This window comes from Juglans regia, chromosome 14 (genome assembly GCF_001411555.2).
Source record: "Juglans regia cultivar Chandler chromosome 14, Walnut 2.0, whole genome shotgun sequence".
NCBI lineage: Eukaryota > Viridiplantae > Streptophyta > Magnoliopsida > Fagales > Juglandaceae > Juglans > Juglans regia.
Window position 1 is genome coordinate 26,849,817 of NC_049914.1, and position 15,969 is coordinate 26,865,785.

General features: G+C 37.0%; 1 long non-coding RNA gene across 1 annotated transcript; it reads right to left on the minus strand.

Moving 5' to 3' along the window:
* Positions 1–11,156: 11,156 nt before the first annotated feature.
* LOC108999073 lies at positions 11,157–14,475 on the minus strand. Its single transcript, XR_001997428.2, has 3 exons — positions 14,082–14,475; positions 13,899–13,982; positions 11,157–11,531 (listed from the first exon to the last, which is right to left on the minus strand). It is a non-coding gene; the product is annotated as an uncharacterized LOC108999073 (long non-coding RNA).
* Positions 14,476–15,969: the final 1,494 nt, after the last annotated feature.

Below are 15,969 nucleotides of genomic sequence, written 5' to 3' on the forward strand. Positions count from 1 at the left end.
AATCCCATTTTAGCTAAAACATAAAATCCGACATTTTCTCAGAAAATGATTTACACAAAACCCAACCATTTATCGGACACTGTAGGCGGGAATTACAGGCAGGACACAACCACCATCCCTGCTTACCACCATCCCTACAGTTCCTTTCCACAGAATGAATACATATCAGAACACTGTAGGCGAGAATCACAGGCGGGACTATACCACCATCCCTGCTTACCACCATCCCTACCGCATGCACCATAGGCGGGAATCACAGGCAGGACACAACCACCATCCCTGCTTACCACCATTCCTACCGCGTGCACCGTAGGCGAGAATTGCAGGCGGGACTCTACCACCATCCCTGCTTACCATCATCCCTACAGTCTCTTTTCCTTTTTGTCAAACCAATCAATCCAAACATTTCAAGCATACTCAAATCATTTCTCACATGAAAACTCAGTTTTCAAATGAACACATGAACATACATGCAATCATGTGAAAACCCAATTTTCAGTTACAAACATGAACATGCGTTCAAATGCAATGAACACGACCCGACAACAATATCCAGCAACCAACAAATGTCAACACAATCCAATCATACAAACAACTTCATTCTCCAATCCATCCAACCCCTATACTCCTCGGACTTAGCCGGCAAAACCAATCAATTACAATAAATAAATGAGTTAGCGCAAAAATACATTTAAATCTCAAAAGTTATTTGGAAAAATACCTACAGTGCTTTATTATAATTTTCGAAGGATCACGGAGCTGCACGAAGTGGCAACACAACAACAGAACAGTGCCAAATGCACTGTGACCTTGGGTCTCAAAAACTCACTTTGGAATCGGTATAAACGAAGATCCGAGATTGATAGGGTAGGTCTTAGGGATGTCAGTGAAGCCAATGGTGGCAGCGTAGAAGGCGGTTGAAGGCCAAAATGCTCAAATCGGAGATGGAGATAGATGGGCTTCACCGATGGCAGATCAGAGCCAATGATGGGTGCATTAGGTAGCTGGGAGGTCGAGAATGGTGTGGTGAAAATGTGGTGGCCAGCAGTGGCGCAACGGCGGCGCGCAAGCACCAAAAGCCGTGCGGCTTGAAGCCACGCGTGGGGGAGTTTCGCAGCACTGGAGCAGCTGAAAACACAGGGGCGGGGTCTTCGGTGGGTGGGGAAGGAGGTGGGCTAGGCAGTGAGGCACATAGCGGCACACGGCAGTGGCTGGGTGGAGGAGAAGTGTGGCGCCCCCGACCCCCTTTAAACAAAATCACGGGGATCGAAACGCCCGGATGGTGACAACACGGTCACACATCCCAACGAAGTGCCAGTGTGTGTACATGCAACGGTGTACAACAAAAATAACGCAGCGGATAGTCAACTAAGTACCAGAATTTAAATTCAATGTAAACATCTGTAGAGGTATAATTAATAGTTATACAGTCATCCCAAAATTAAAATACAATGCATTAAAAATAAAGTAGTTAAGCGAGTGATCCCAGATCACTCGTCAGGCGGAGCCGTCTCCTCAGGCTCGCCCTCATCCTCCTCTACATCAAAATCTGCGTTACCAAACATGGTACCGCAGGTAAGTACAAACCAAACAGTTCTCAGGAATAAAATGCATTTGAGACAACCAGCATGTATGCACATGATAAAATATGCAATAATCTCAAAAACGTCATTTTCCCTGAAAATGAATATTCCCAACGCACGCCAAAATCCCAGTTGGCCAAAATATCCATAAAACATTTTCCTAGAAAATGAATTACACAAAAATCCAACACACGCTATTTTCCCAGAAAATAGTCCATTTTTAGTGTATGCACCATGATCTCCCCTATGGGTCATCCGCACACTCTGGCTTCGTAGCGATGCCCACTTACGCACCCAACACGTTCGTGGGTACATCTACTACACAACGAGCGATGCCCAGTTCGGCGCCCAGCGCGTACGTGGCCAAGCATCCTCTAGTCCCCACCAGGAGAAGGACCACGGAGTCGGCACGAGACCCTCTCGTCCGATCCCATTGTCGCCCAGCGACAACCCAGGGGACGTCACTCAGTATATTACGCTCCCGAGTGACCAGAGGAGCTCCACCGAGATAATACCCCATCTCGGCTTGGGGTTCGTGATACGCACACACCCAAAAATACTCTCACATAAAATCATCAATTTCCAAATCACATATGAACATGCATGCAATACACGAAAACTCAGTTTTCTTTACAAACATGATCATGCATGAAATAATGATATGTACATGCATCCACCTGATCTAACAACCATCAATAAACAATCCCAACAAATCCAATCAACAACTCATCAACAATTAATAACCAATTCAACCAAACCAACCAACAACTCCAATCACAAATCCATCCGACCCCCGAACTCCTCGGACTCAGTCCGGCATGCCAAATAAAGGCAGTGAAATTGGTTAGTGCGAAAATACATAAAATTCACGAGAAATCTTTGGAAAATACTTACAGTGCTATAAAATAATTTTTCGAGGATCACGGGTGCGCTCGAAGTGGAAAAATAGCTGTCAAACAATGTAAAATACACTGTGGCCGTGGGTCACAAATACCCACTTTTCAACGTTGACAAACAAAGACCCAAATTTGATGGAGTAGGGCCTAGGGAGGTCGGTGAAGCCAATGGTGGTGGTGGTTTGCCGTGGGTGGCGGCGCAAGGGGTGGTTTTAGGCCAAAGATGCACAAATCGGAAATGGAAATGGACTTGGTGGGGCTTCACCGGTGACGGATCGGAGGTGGGGTTGGGTCCAATGGGTAGCTGGGAGGTCGGGGATGAAGTGGTGAAGAGATGGTGGCCGGTGGTGGCGTGACGGCGGCGCTGGAGCGAAAGTGACGCCGCGGCTTGGAGAGGCTCGTGGTGGTTAATGGCGGCACAAGGGGGGGCTGAGATTGGAGGGCTACCTTCATCGGTGGTTGGGGAAGAGGATGGGCCGGGCGGTGTCGCACACGGCGGCACGACGGAAGGGAGAGAGAGAGAGTCCGTAGCGCGCGGGGGGAGGAGAGAAAAAGAGAAGAAGAAAAAAAGAAAAGAAGAAGAAGGAAAAAGAAAAAAAAAAAAGAAGAAAAAGAAAAAAGAAAAGGAAAAATACAGGGAAAGAAATGAGGTCCAATCCTCAAATCTTGGGTCACCAAAATGATCCAACAGAAACAGTTTTAAAACAGCTAGTGAAATAAAATATTTCAAACACAATGATTATAATTAAAATAATTATTCAAACCCGATAATAATTAAATTTAATTCGAGTAGAAACTTAAACAAACTACAATATTTAATTTAAGAAAGCACTCAAAGAATAATTTTCGCAAACTAAAAATCATAAAAATAACCCAACTAAAACTTAATAATTATGAAGCACGAGAAATAATTTTTGCATAAATAAAATCAATTCCTTCATTAAAAATACACTAAAATACGGGGTGTTACAAGAAGCAACGCTCGGGAGAGAGAGGGAGTGTAACACCACGTATTTTAGTGTATTTTTAATGAATGAATTATTTTTATTGATTCAAAAATTTATTCTCTTGCTTTAAAATTATTGGATTTTTAATTGGGTTATTTTTATGATTTTTAGTTTACAAAAATTATTTTTGAAGTACTTTCTTTAAATTAATTATTGTTATGTGTTTAAATTTATTCTCGAATTAAATTAACTTATTGTTGGGTTTAATTATTTATTTTCATCTTAATCACTGCGTTTGAATTATTTTATTTCATTTACTATTTTAAAATCGTTTCCGTTGGATCAATTTTGTGATCCAAGATGTGAGGATTTGACCTCATTTCTTTCCCTACATTTTTCTCTTTCCTCTTTTCTTTTTCTTCTTTTCTTTTTCTTCCTTCTTTTTTCTTTCTTTTCTTTCTCCCCCGATCTCACTACCGTGCGACCCAGCCCCTCCCTCTCTCTCCATCCGTTTCATCGTCCGCCCAGCCCCGCCAACTCGCGCGACACCGCCCAGTTCCCCAACACCCCCAGCCATCGGCGACCACCACCCTCTGGCTTCAGCCCCAACCGCGCTGCCGTTAGCCCCACATGCCACACGAAGCCGCGGCACCTCTTGTGCTTGCGCGCCGCCGTCGCACCACCATTGGCCGTCATTTCTTCACCACATCATCCTTGACCTCCTAGCAACCCATTGGACCCAACCCCACCTCCAATCTGTCACCGGTAAAGCACATCCAACTCCATTTCCGTTTTGGGTATTTTTGGTCTTCAACCACCATTTGCGCCGCCACCCACAGCCAACCTTCACCACCACTAGCTTCACCGACCTCCCTAGGCCCTACCCTATCAATCTGGGGTCTTTGTTTGTACCCGTTGAAAAGTGGGTATCTGAGACCCACTGCCACAGTGCATTTTGCACTGTTCTGCAGCTGCGTTTCCACTTCTTGCACCTCTGTGATCCACCGGAAATTATTATATAGCACTGTAAGTATTTTCCAAATAACTCTTATGATTTAAATGTATTTTTGCACTAACACTTTACACTGCATTGGACTATTGGTTGGTTTTGCCGGACTGAGTCTGAGGAGTATGGGGGTTGGATGGATTGGAGAATGAAGTTGCTTGTGTGATTGTATTGTGTTGACATTGTCGATGGTTGTTGATTAGTGTGAGTACATGTACATTTCATGATTTCACGCATGATCATGTTTGTAAAGGAAAACTGGGTTTTTCGTGTATTGCATTCATGTTCATGTGTGTATTGAAAAGTGAGTTTTCATGTGAGAAATGATTTTTGAGTATGTTTGAAATGTTTGGATTGTCTGGTTTGAGAAAAGGGGAAAGAGACTGTAGGGATGGTGGTAGAGTCCCGCCTGCGATTCTTGCCTACGGTGCACGCGGTAGGGATAGTGGTAAGCAGGGATGGTGGTAGAGTCCCGCCTGCGATTCCCACCTACGATGCACGCAGTAGGGATGGTGGTTGTGTCCCGCCTGTGATTCCCGCCTACGGTGCATGCGGTAGGGATGGTGGTAAGCAGGGATGGTGGTAGAGTCATGCCTGTGATTCATGCCTACAGTGCTCTGATATGTATTCATTGTGTGGAAAGGAACTATAGGGATGGTGGTAGAGTCCTGCCTGCGATTCCCGCCTACGGTGCACGCGGTAGGGATGGTGGTAAGTAGGGATGGTGGTATAATCCCGCCTGTGATTCTCGCCTACAGTGTCTGATAAATCGTTGGGTTTTTGTATAAATCATTTTCTGGGAAAATGTTGGATTTTACGTTTTGGCTAAAAATGAGATTTTTAGCGTGTGTTAGAAAAATACTCTTTTTCGGGAAAAATGAGGTTTTGAAATTTGTTAGTTGGTTGCTTTAATGCCTTTTTATCTCGAGGGTTGTTTGGTTTATACTTACCTGCGGTGCCGTTTTACGGTATCGCAGATTTTGATGCAGATGAGGATGACGAACCTTAGGCTTGGGTTCCGTTGGAGGAGCGACTTGGAGTTGCTCTCGTGTATCGTGTTGTGCTTTATTATTTGCTTATGTATTTGCCCTTGGTGTTATATTTTGGGATAACTGTATAACTTTTAAAGATAATTTATTTTGGATATTTGTATTAAATAATTCTGGTACTTAGTTGACTTATTTATATTATCTGTTGCGACTTTACTTGTGCATCTTTGCATATTGCACACACTTGAGCACATTTCGTTGGGATGCGTGACCCGTGTTGTGATCATTCCGACGTCACGATTCTCACGTTTTAGTACGTGGGAGTCGGAGCGTCACAAGGAGAGAGGTCGCGCAGCGTGCGGGAGAGGAGAGAGAGAGTGGAGAAAAAGAAAAGAAGAAGAAAAGAAAAATGAGAAAAAAAAAATAGAGGAAAAGAAATGAGGTCCAATCCTCACATCTTGGGTCACAAAATTGATACAATGGAAACGATTTCAAAACAACAAGTAAAATAAAATAATTCAAACACAAAGACTAAGTAAAATAAAATAATTAAATCCAACAACATAGTAAATTTTAAAACCCACAAACAACTAATTTAAATTAAAGAACAATTTAAATATTGATCAATAATTAATAACAACAAAACACATCGAATTAACAATTAAAAATCTTAAAATAATATAACTTAAATTATCTGAAATTTAAAACAAGAAAATTCATAATCTTAATAAATGCAATAATTTACTTAGTCAAAATATACGTAAATACGGAGGTATCACAGAATTTGTGAAATTAGCATAAACACAATGAGTAAATTTTGGGATGCTGTTTGTTTAGCTCAATTATGTTGCATCAATCCTGAGCATTATCATGCTCTAATGAATTATTGACAAGCCATTTTTAGATTACTGCATGTTTTGGAATTGCACAGGCCATTTTTAGATCATTGCGTATGTTTTTAGATAAGGAATTGGACAGGCTGTGATAATGTGGACAACAACTATATGTTAAAAGTGCTTCTTTTGATTATTTATCATCGTCGAAACAGATTGAATTACATTTAGAGTAAAATAAACTCACTTCATGCATCTATAAATTTATCTTTCTTCCACTCTAAATTCTATAGCATCTTGATCCGAATATTTATATAAAGAATTAGATTTTATACTGCCCTTATTATATTGCGCTCCACAAATTATACATGATGCCACGCTTTCATACTACTTTTATCCTATTAGGATGTGATGATATTGTATATCAAACTTTGACGTTTTCTTTAAAAGAAAAATGTCGATATAAATGTGATTAAAAGTAAAAAATTTTATATAGTGAGATAAGAATATGATATATAACATTACTCATTTTTCTCTCATTCCATTATGTTGACGTATTATTGCTCACAATTAATTATTTATTTTTTTAAGGAAAAAACATAGATGATAATTGCCTTTATTTTTCCTATGCATTTATTTACTGATCATCCTAATGAATCCTGAATACTGCTTCTTACTTTGAGTAGTACTTTAGATCCTCTAATGCTCCTGTACATGCAAATCTTTGATGGACACTAAAAAGTTGATCATGTCTTTATCTGAACATGTAATGGTTGAGATCCTTTTCATGCATGCTCATGCACATGAAAATCTTGTTTGAGTACACTTAAAAATTGACATCTTTATATTTAATATGTGATAAGTCGACAAAGCGTTAATGGTCACATATAGTATAGCTATATATAATACGTACTATATGATCATGAACTCTATATAATAATTTTCAAATCGAAAAGAGTGCACCGGATAAAGGAAGATGCATGTACCACATATCCATATATATATATATATATATATATATATGCCCATGGTTATAAATTATACAGTACTGGCACGTTTCTTTCCAGGGCATGATGTAGTACTGATATTCTTTTGGTTCTTAATTAATTTCCTGCTGGAAGATCACAATGAGTTCTACTGCATTTTGTTACATTAATTTACCAGAGACTTTCATACACGTTTTACTCTCTCTCCCCCCACCCCCCGCCCTCCCCTCCCCCCCTTGGCAATGTGATACTGATGTCTTGAGTTATAGCTGCCTTGATATCCAACTTTATTATGACCTCTTTTTTTTCTCCCCCCAAAAGTTCTAACTATATATAAGTACTACTGGTGGGAGGTCGATATACTGTGTGATTCTTTTTTCTGTAGAGAACAAGAGATCAATGAGCCTTTTCTTGTGTTTATAATATGTGCATGCCAACGTGTAATCCACTAAATCAATGACGCTTGGATTGGAATTTCATACTTAGTTCTGTTTTTTTAGCTCTATATTGAGCAATTTTGTGTTGTTGAACAGTTCATATTATATTGAGCAATTTCATATTATATGGGCAATTATTAGTATTTGATTATTTATTTCAACTTGAACTGTTTGAAAAATGGGCTTTATTGAGCAATTTCATATTATATGGACAATTATTAGTGTTTGATTATGTATTATATTGTGTTTTGTGGTTTTTATTACTTAATAACAAATAGAAGAAGATTCTGTTATTTGTAATGTTGGTATAACCCATGGGTTGGTGGTGACTTCTCATCTATTCCAGTAGATGTGGAGGAGCATGAGAGTCTTCCAACTCATTCATTCACATATATACAACAGTCTACCTGTTCCATTCACCTTTACCCAAGAAAAAAAAAATACCTAGTAACCAATCGGTGGTTTGGGAACACTTTACTAAGTACAACCTATTGACAACGATAACCCAAAAAGCTAAGTACAATTATTGCGCTAAGCTATACAGTTGTCACTACAAGAATGATACTTCATCTATGATATACCACCTCCAGAATGCATGTAAAACTTCCCTTGTTAGACTTAAAGGAGTTGAAAAAAGTCAATCATCTAGTGTTAAGAGGGATGTAGAGGGAAGAGTGTGTAGCTCACAAGGTCTTGTGAAGTATGATGGAGAAAAACTTAGGGTGCCAAACGCTAAGTTTTTTATTAGATGTGAATTGCCTTTTAAGCTAGTGAAACACGAAAGATTTGTTGAGTTCGTGACTGATTTAGAGTATTGACTTACTTTGCCATCCCGAATCACTTTAAAACGAGATTGGATTCAGCTGTATGATGAAGAGAATATACACCTAAAGAAATTGTTAGACGGTTAAAGAATTTGTCTAACCACCAATACTTGGACATTAGTGTAAAATAAGAACTACATGTGCATTACTGCGCATTTTATTGATTGTAACTGGATATTCCATAAAAAATATAATAAAATTTTGCCAAATTCCCAACTATAGGGGCGAAACTATTGGGAGATCGTCAGACTTGGGGTTACATGATTGGGAGATTAATAAGATTTTGACCGTCACAGTTGATAACGTATCTTCTAATGAAGTTACTGTTGATTACATTAGGAGGAGGATAAGTTGGCGGATAGGATAGAGACCAAGGTTAAACTCTTGTTAAGTCACTTGATTGAGCAGTATAACAATTTTCGTGTGGTTAGTGAGGGGATTTCTAATGTGTCTCAAAGGAGGCCAAACACTATTTCTACTTCTACTATTACCTTGACTATATTTGATAGCAAGTTAGATAAATACATTCAGGAGCAAGGGTTTATGGAATTTAAATCAGAACAAGAAAGGTATTTGTCGAAGGGGTATGCACAAAAATCACTCAGTTTTGATATTTTGGATTGGTGGAGAGTTAATGCCACCAATTATCCTGTCCTTGTTCAGGTAGCATGTGATGTGTTAGCCTCACCCACTTCCACTATTGGCTCAGAGTCTGCATTCAGTACTGGAGGAAGCATATTGGATCCTTTTAAGAGTTCATTATCTCCAGAGACTATTGAAGCCCTCATTTGCACCCAAAATTATTTAAAGACCAAACCTGTCGACAGTCGGGAGTTGGAAGAATATGTACAGTCGATGGACCTTGAAGGTAAGTTTGTAACTTGAAATATTTTTTTAATACCAATCTAGCTCAATTTATTGTCTAACTCAATTTTTAATATTTTTTTAAATGATTATCGAGCTTCATCTTCAATAGAGGCTGTTGTGAGTCTCTCTTCCCATTCATGCTGAAAACAAATCTAGAGTAAGTGCTTTCTTCTTGCATAATCAACCAGCTCTTTTATTTGTATGATCAACATATATGTGTGCGCATTAAAAAATATATGTGGGCTGCTCATAGCTGTTATTATTCTCAGCCGTTGGATTCGAATTCTCAACTCCCTAGAAAAAAATCCAACTTTCCATACCCGCTTTAGCTAAAGCCAGCTTTCAGACCAACCTACTAAAGCCGAAAAGCCACTTCTTCTTTGTTTGGATTTATACTTCATGTAAAGCAGTATATATAAGTGCATTAGGTTGACTGAATATATTAGCAAATTTCATGGCCTTCACTTACAACATTAATTTCAACTATAAATAGGATATCCAAATCTTGTCTTTCCCTTGATAGCATTGAAGATGAAGTTGCCAGATCAGATTGTTGCTTCTTCATTGAATTCCTCAATCCCAATATATATATATATATATATACACACACACACACACACACTAGTAACTAGCTCTTTGAATCCAAATGGATTTTCTGTCCTTCGAGAAGGAAAATCATAATTAACCCAATTGAAGCTATTAAAACAGTGTTAGATATCATGGTCATAATTGAAGAACAATGGTGGATAATCATAATTAATTGCCTTCTAAATTGAAAATTAAATTAATAAAAGCAGAAAAACTAGAGTCTTGGGAAGTTCTATGTTGAAATAAAGAATAAATTTTATTATTATATGCATTTGCTTGAATTATGCATTTGTTACTTTATTTTTATTTTTATCTTTTAAACCTGGTTACATACTTTTATTCATTGAAAACTATTGAGTTCAACTCATATAAAATGTTTGATTCTTGCCAAACATTATTGCTGCACCTAATCAATTGTATTTATAAAACATTATTGCCAAACACTAGCACATGCATTTGCAAGCATACAATGGACTATTTTGGGTGATATTGAATCTGATATGCACATTTTCTATGACTACCCTTTAGCTAGCTAGGACTGTTTGAGTGCATTTCTTGACATTATTTTGATGTATCGTCATTAATTTCAAGACCATTTTGAGGTGCTGCAATCTTTATACATAAAACCATCATTTTTATACTCATTTTCTATACTCTTGTAATATTCTATTTGAATATAACTATATGCAAAACTAGTTAATGAGCTTTTTGATTTCTTGGCTGTAGGAATTGACAATGGACTATTATTTGGTGTGAGATTAAATCACTGATGGGAAGACGGTGCTGCTGATTTTGTAACTCATTTCTTGTAATTTTGTGTTTGGTAATATAATTTATAAATACCAATAGTGTAATATGTAGTGGATTGCATTGTGATGCATGCATAGATGAATATTGGATTTGTTTTTTGTTTTACATGCATTTAGTATTTTTAGAACACAAATATTATGCATTTCATGAACTTGACTTCATAGAAAAAAAATTTAACAAAATAAAGCCTTTTACTTAAAAAAAAAAAAAGGTTTCAATGGATTTCTAGTTTTCAAAAACCCAGATCCACCCGGTTTCCAGCTTGGGTCTGACTCGGACCAACTCAGTCCAGGTTTCGGCCAGGGTTTGAAACCTGAGTTTTGTCCGAGTATACCTAGGTTCTGGCCAGTCTTAAATGTAACAAGTCCTAATTTGTCAAAGAAGAGTTGATTTTTTTATGAAGACAAAATCATGCGATTAAACAACAAAGTAGAAATGTAAATCTACTTGTCACGACCCCGTCCCAGGAAGGATGAAATCCTGACTTACATGGCTGTTCTTTTCTTTCTTTTTCTAATAACATGCGATCGACATGGACATGACACACGTGCACTCTAAATTTTTCATTTAATAAAAGGGAACACCTAATGGACAGTCTATTCGAACATTCATCCGTAAGAGACTCTCAGAGTCCATCCCAAATTAAAATATCTTTACATAACATAACCCATCATTCGTAACACAACTGTCCTAGTTAGGGAAGGTCCTAAGCGTCTGCCTCTCCCTCTGCAGTAATGCCTTGCTCCCCAGCCTTTTCATCATTACCTGGACGTTTAAAACATTTAACACAAAAATGAGTCGAATACTCAGTAAGTAGTACACCATGCAATAAACATACTAGGCATCTATTCTTTTCTTTTGAAACATGCATGCATAAACATTTTCGCTATTCTTGACAATGCTTTCATGCATAATAGTTTAAGGAATAAGTCATACTTTCATGCATAAACATTTCATTGCTTTCATGCATAAACATTTCATAGCTTTCATGCATAAACATTTCTTAGCTTTCATGCATAAACGTTTCTTAGAAATAACTTTATTTACGTTTTACTTTCTTTGGCCGGTACACACTATTACGCCCCGTGTGTTGGGGTTAGCGGTCTTCCTTTGGACCTGGATTCCACCCGTGGCCACAGGTTGGGAATCCCTTTTCAGTCAGAAGTAGCACTGGGTGCACTACCAGTACTACTTACCTAGCATTCCAATCTGCCCATTCCTTTGGTACCCTTTTCATTCATATGGTCGTTACATAGTTTCATACATTAAAGCATTCATTCATTCAGTCATTTCTTTCATTCATTCATTCAGTTCTTTCTTTCATTCATTTATATCAGTCATTTCAATCCAATTCATTTGACAGTTCATTCATCGAAAACGTTATTTAAAAGCATGAACTTAACATCATCTTTTCATTTAACAGTGCATTCATGAAGAAACATCATTTTTAAAGCATGAGCTTAAACATCATTTTTCATGGCATTCATAAAGTGTCAGTTCATAGGGACATCTTAAAATGTTTTTCTCGTATCATTTAAAGCATCAGTTTATAGGGACATTTTAAAACACTTTCTTTGTGTCATTGAAAGCATCAGTTCATAGGGACATTTTAAAACGTTTTCTTCGCATCATTTAGAGCATCTCATAAAGCATAAGGCATGAGACGTTCATCTCCTTCCCTTTTTGCAATCAAAACATTTTCATCATCTTTCTTACTCCAATGCCCATGCATTTTTATGAAAAAGATATATTTTTATGCTATACTATATATAAGAATAATCAATAAGTTTATTGAGAGCATGTATGGAAATCTCATGATTTAGAACTTACATGCATGCATTACCTTATACATACATACAATTATAATCGATAGGGTGCTTAACAAGGGCTATCAAGGAAGGGCTTGTACATACTATATTCATTTACTTTTTCTTTGGAAGAACATTTGCAATAAGAGAGAGAGACATTCTTTCATAAAGAGAACTTGGTGTAAGAAGTATGGTCATAGCTACTTACGTCTATACTCTTTGATACTTTCATTCATCAATATTCCTATTCCAATAAATAACATAAGCGTGTTAATACTCGTATAATATTCTTTAGCCCTTCCTTTAAAAGGGAAAGCCACGAAATTACAATCTAACGTCATTTCTATGCTTAACATTAACCCAATTGACTACTCCTCACCTCAACTTGTAAGAGAAATAACTTAAGTATTAAGACATGCTAGCTGTCCATGGAAAAGCTATTTTAAAAGCTTATATGAAAAGTAGTTAAGAACTTATAGGCTTCGAGCAGGGTTTCTTTGGTTCAAACTCGCTTTGGGTTATGGTCATTAGGAGATAAAAATCTGGAATTCTCGACAATGGGCTTTAAAATAGATTTAGGCTATTCAAGTAGGCTAAACAAGCTTAGGGAACATGCCCTTTAATCAACTTGTAGTCCCTCATTATAAAAAGGTTAACTCATTAATATTTTGGACTATTGAGTTAGGTAGAATTTAACCAAACGAGGGACAACATAAATGGGCTATTTTTAATGCATGACATAGACTTAGAAATACTTGGACAACTTTGCATATCATAATACCTCATGCACAATTAATCCCTTATATCTAAATTAATTAAGCTATAACCCATTCACATAAGCAATATATTAATTAGTTTAGATAAAACCCCCAATTAAAATTAAAGTAGCATAAAATATAGCAAAGTTACCCATTAAGAAACTTTAAAACCTTTAAACACTTAAACTTATTATTTACTCACTTAATACCTTTAAAAGCAAGATATAAAATTATAAGACCAAGCAAAATCTTTAAATCAAACCTCTAGCATCCTAAAATAGATTACCAACCAAATCTCAACACAAGGCACATGATACCAACATATATAATTTAAAATCACTATAATCATCTCCTATGATTAAACCAAGTTCAATAACAAAATAGCATTTTCGAAATATAGGAAAACACATAGCAAAACAACTATAATACCATCTGGTTTGGGCCAAAAAGAGGGCATACATATTTATTTACAATATAGGAAATTAACTACATCAAAACATAAGCTAAAACAACATAGTAAGCTTCCAAAATACACTAAAATCAAATGAGTCAAATTAGGATTTTACCTTAAGCTGTTAGCCCCTTTCAAGAGGCAAGATGGAGGACCAAATAGTGGTAAACCCGTGTGGAAGAAGAGCAACACAACATCACTGTTTTAAACCTCAAAACCGAAACATCATGGGTAAGAAATGGTGAAATTTGAAACCCACATGTAAATCATACTAGGGAATAATTTAAAAGTCTATTACCTTCAATATTTCACCATTTAGAAGACGAAATCAAAATTTTAGTTCCAAGGTTTGAGGCAAAATCCGAAAATGAGTAGGGAGGGAGTATACTCGTATGGCTTGAAGAGGATGAGAGAAAATATTTTTCTTCTTCCCTTGCTATGGAGTCACAAGGCTTGAAGGTGGTGAGATGAACTTGCTTTCTTGAAGATGGAAAGAGAAGAGGAAGGAAATAGGTGAAGGTTGGCTATGGCTTGCTTGGAGAGGAAGATGAAGTTTTCCATTTTCCTTGGGTGTAGATCGACAGGTAAGTGGGAAGAAAGGAAATTGATTTTCAACTCTTACCTTTTGGTGTTGCTTTGGACGATAGGTGTGAGGTAAAGTCAATTCAATAGCTTCCTTGGGAAGCTTATGAGTCAAAGGCTTAATGGCTTTCCTTAGAAGCCTTATACGGATGAAAGGGTGGAGGAAACTTTTGCCTTGATCAAAGCTTATCATCTAAGCTTGGAAGATGGATGGTGGAGATGAATCCACCTCAAGAATGCTTTTTACCTACCAATCCAATGGTAGAGATTAATTGGGCCATTTTCTAAATAAATAAAATTGAAAGACTTAAGGAAAAATATTTCAAAGTCTTAAAAATAATACCCTTGATTTATTTTAATAAACTATATTTTAAAATAAAACATAGTCATCTTAAAATAAAATAATTGGAAGTAATAAAAATCTTTATCTCAAAATATTTAACTTAAAGAATTAATAAAATGACGTAAGGACCTACGTAGTAGGACTCAGGTATTACACTACTAGACTTCGATGGGTCATGAGTGATGGTTGCGATGGCATACACCATATCCCGTTTGGGTACCGTTGTGCGCCCAGGCCTACAAGCCCATTATATGCTCAACAAAGCATTAAGAATGCTTTTGTTATGTTAGAGCGATTATTGCTGCATTGATTTTGTTAGGTACTGATCTTCTTTTATGTTGCCTGTTTGTTCTTAATGTTGTGAATCTCTTTTTTATAGACATTCTCAAGGGGTCGATCTATACTTGGAATTGGGTAGTTCTATTTTGGACGTGGTTTGTCGGAATTGACCTATGCGGTCTGGTATGGAGAGTTGGAGACTATGAAAGAAGGAAGAAAGGTTTAAATTTCCAACATTACCTATAGATTAAAAAAAAAAAAAAAACAAGAGAGAGAGAGAGAGAAAATAATTTGTAATTCAGATTTCATCTAAATTAGTTGACCACTGCCAGATTTTTCCATTGTAGATCGAGTAGTAAACAAGGTTTATTTTGCATGAAATTTACAGTGTTCTATGGATCAGGCAGATTCTTCAGAAGCAAGTCAAACAGCCCCTATAAAAACAAAGAAAATACTATTTATTACCGGTATGTTGCAGCTTAGACTTGACTTATGGATTCTTTGCTCGTAAAAGTGATATATATACTTTAGTTGTCTACCTTTTTGGAGAGTAATTCAAGATGCAAAAGACCTCTTATTAATTTACGGAGCATACATGCTTCATTTTGAATATTTATTTTCATGTTGAAGTATGCCTTTCTGGGTTTAAATAATCTCCCAAAATAACTTCAAACACAATATAAAGGTTTCCCATTATGGGAGCATTTATAAGTTTCTATTCATGAGATAAAAAAAAAATAAAAATGTCTTATGTACCAGTAACTTCATTTCTCCCTCTTTTCTTGCTCGAGAGCTAGCGACAGCTAACATGAAACTAGTGGTGTGCATATTACGGAATGCATGCGCATATGTCTCTCTCTCTCAACCACATCCACATGAAACTAATTATCGCGGAAGTCAACGAACAATTTCTTTTTGACATTGAATTAATTGACGTATGGATATTCATCAATCTAAGGGCTTAGTTACTCCATATTTTCTT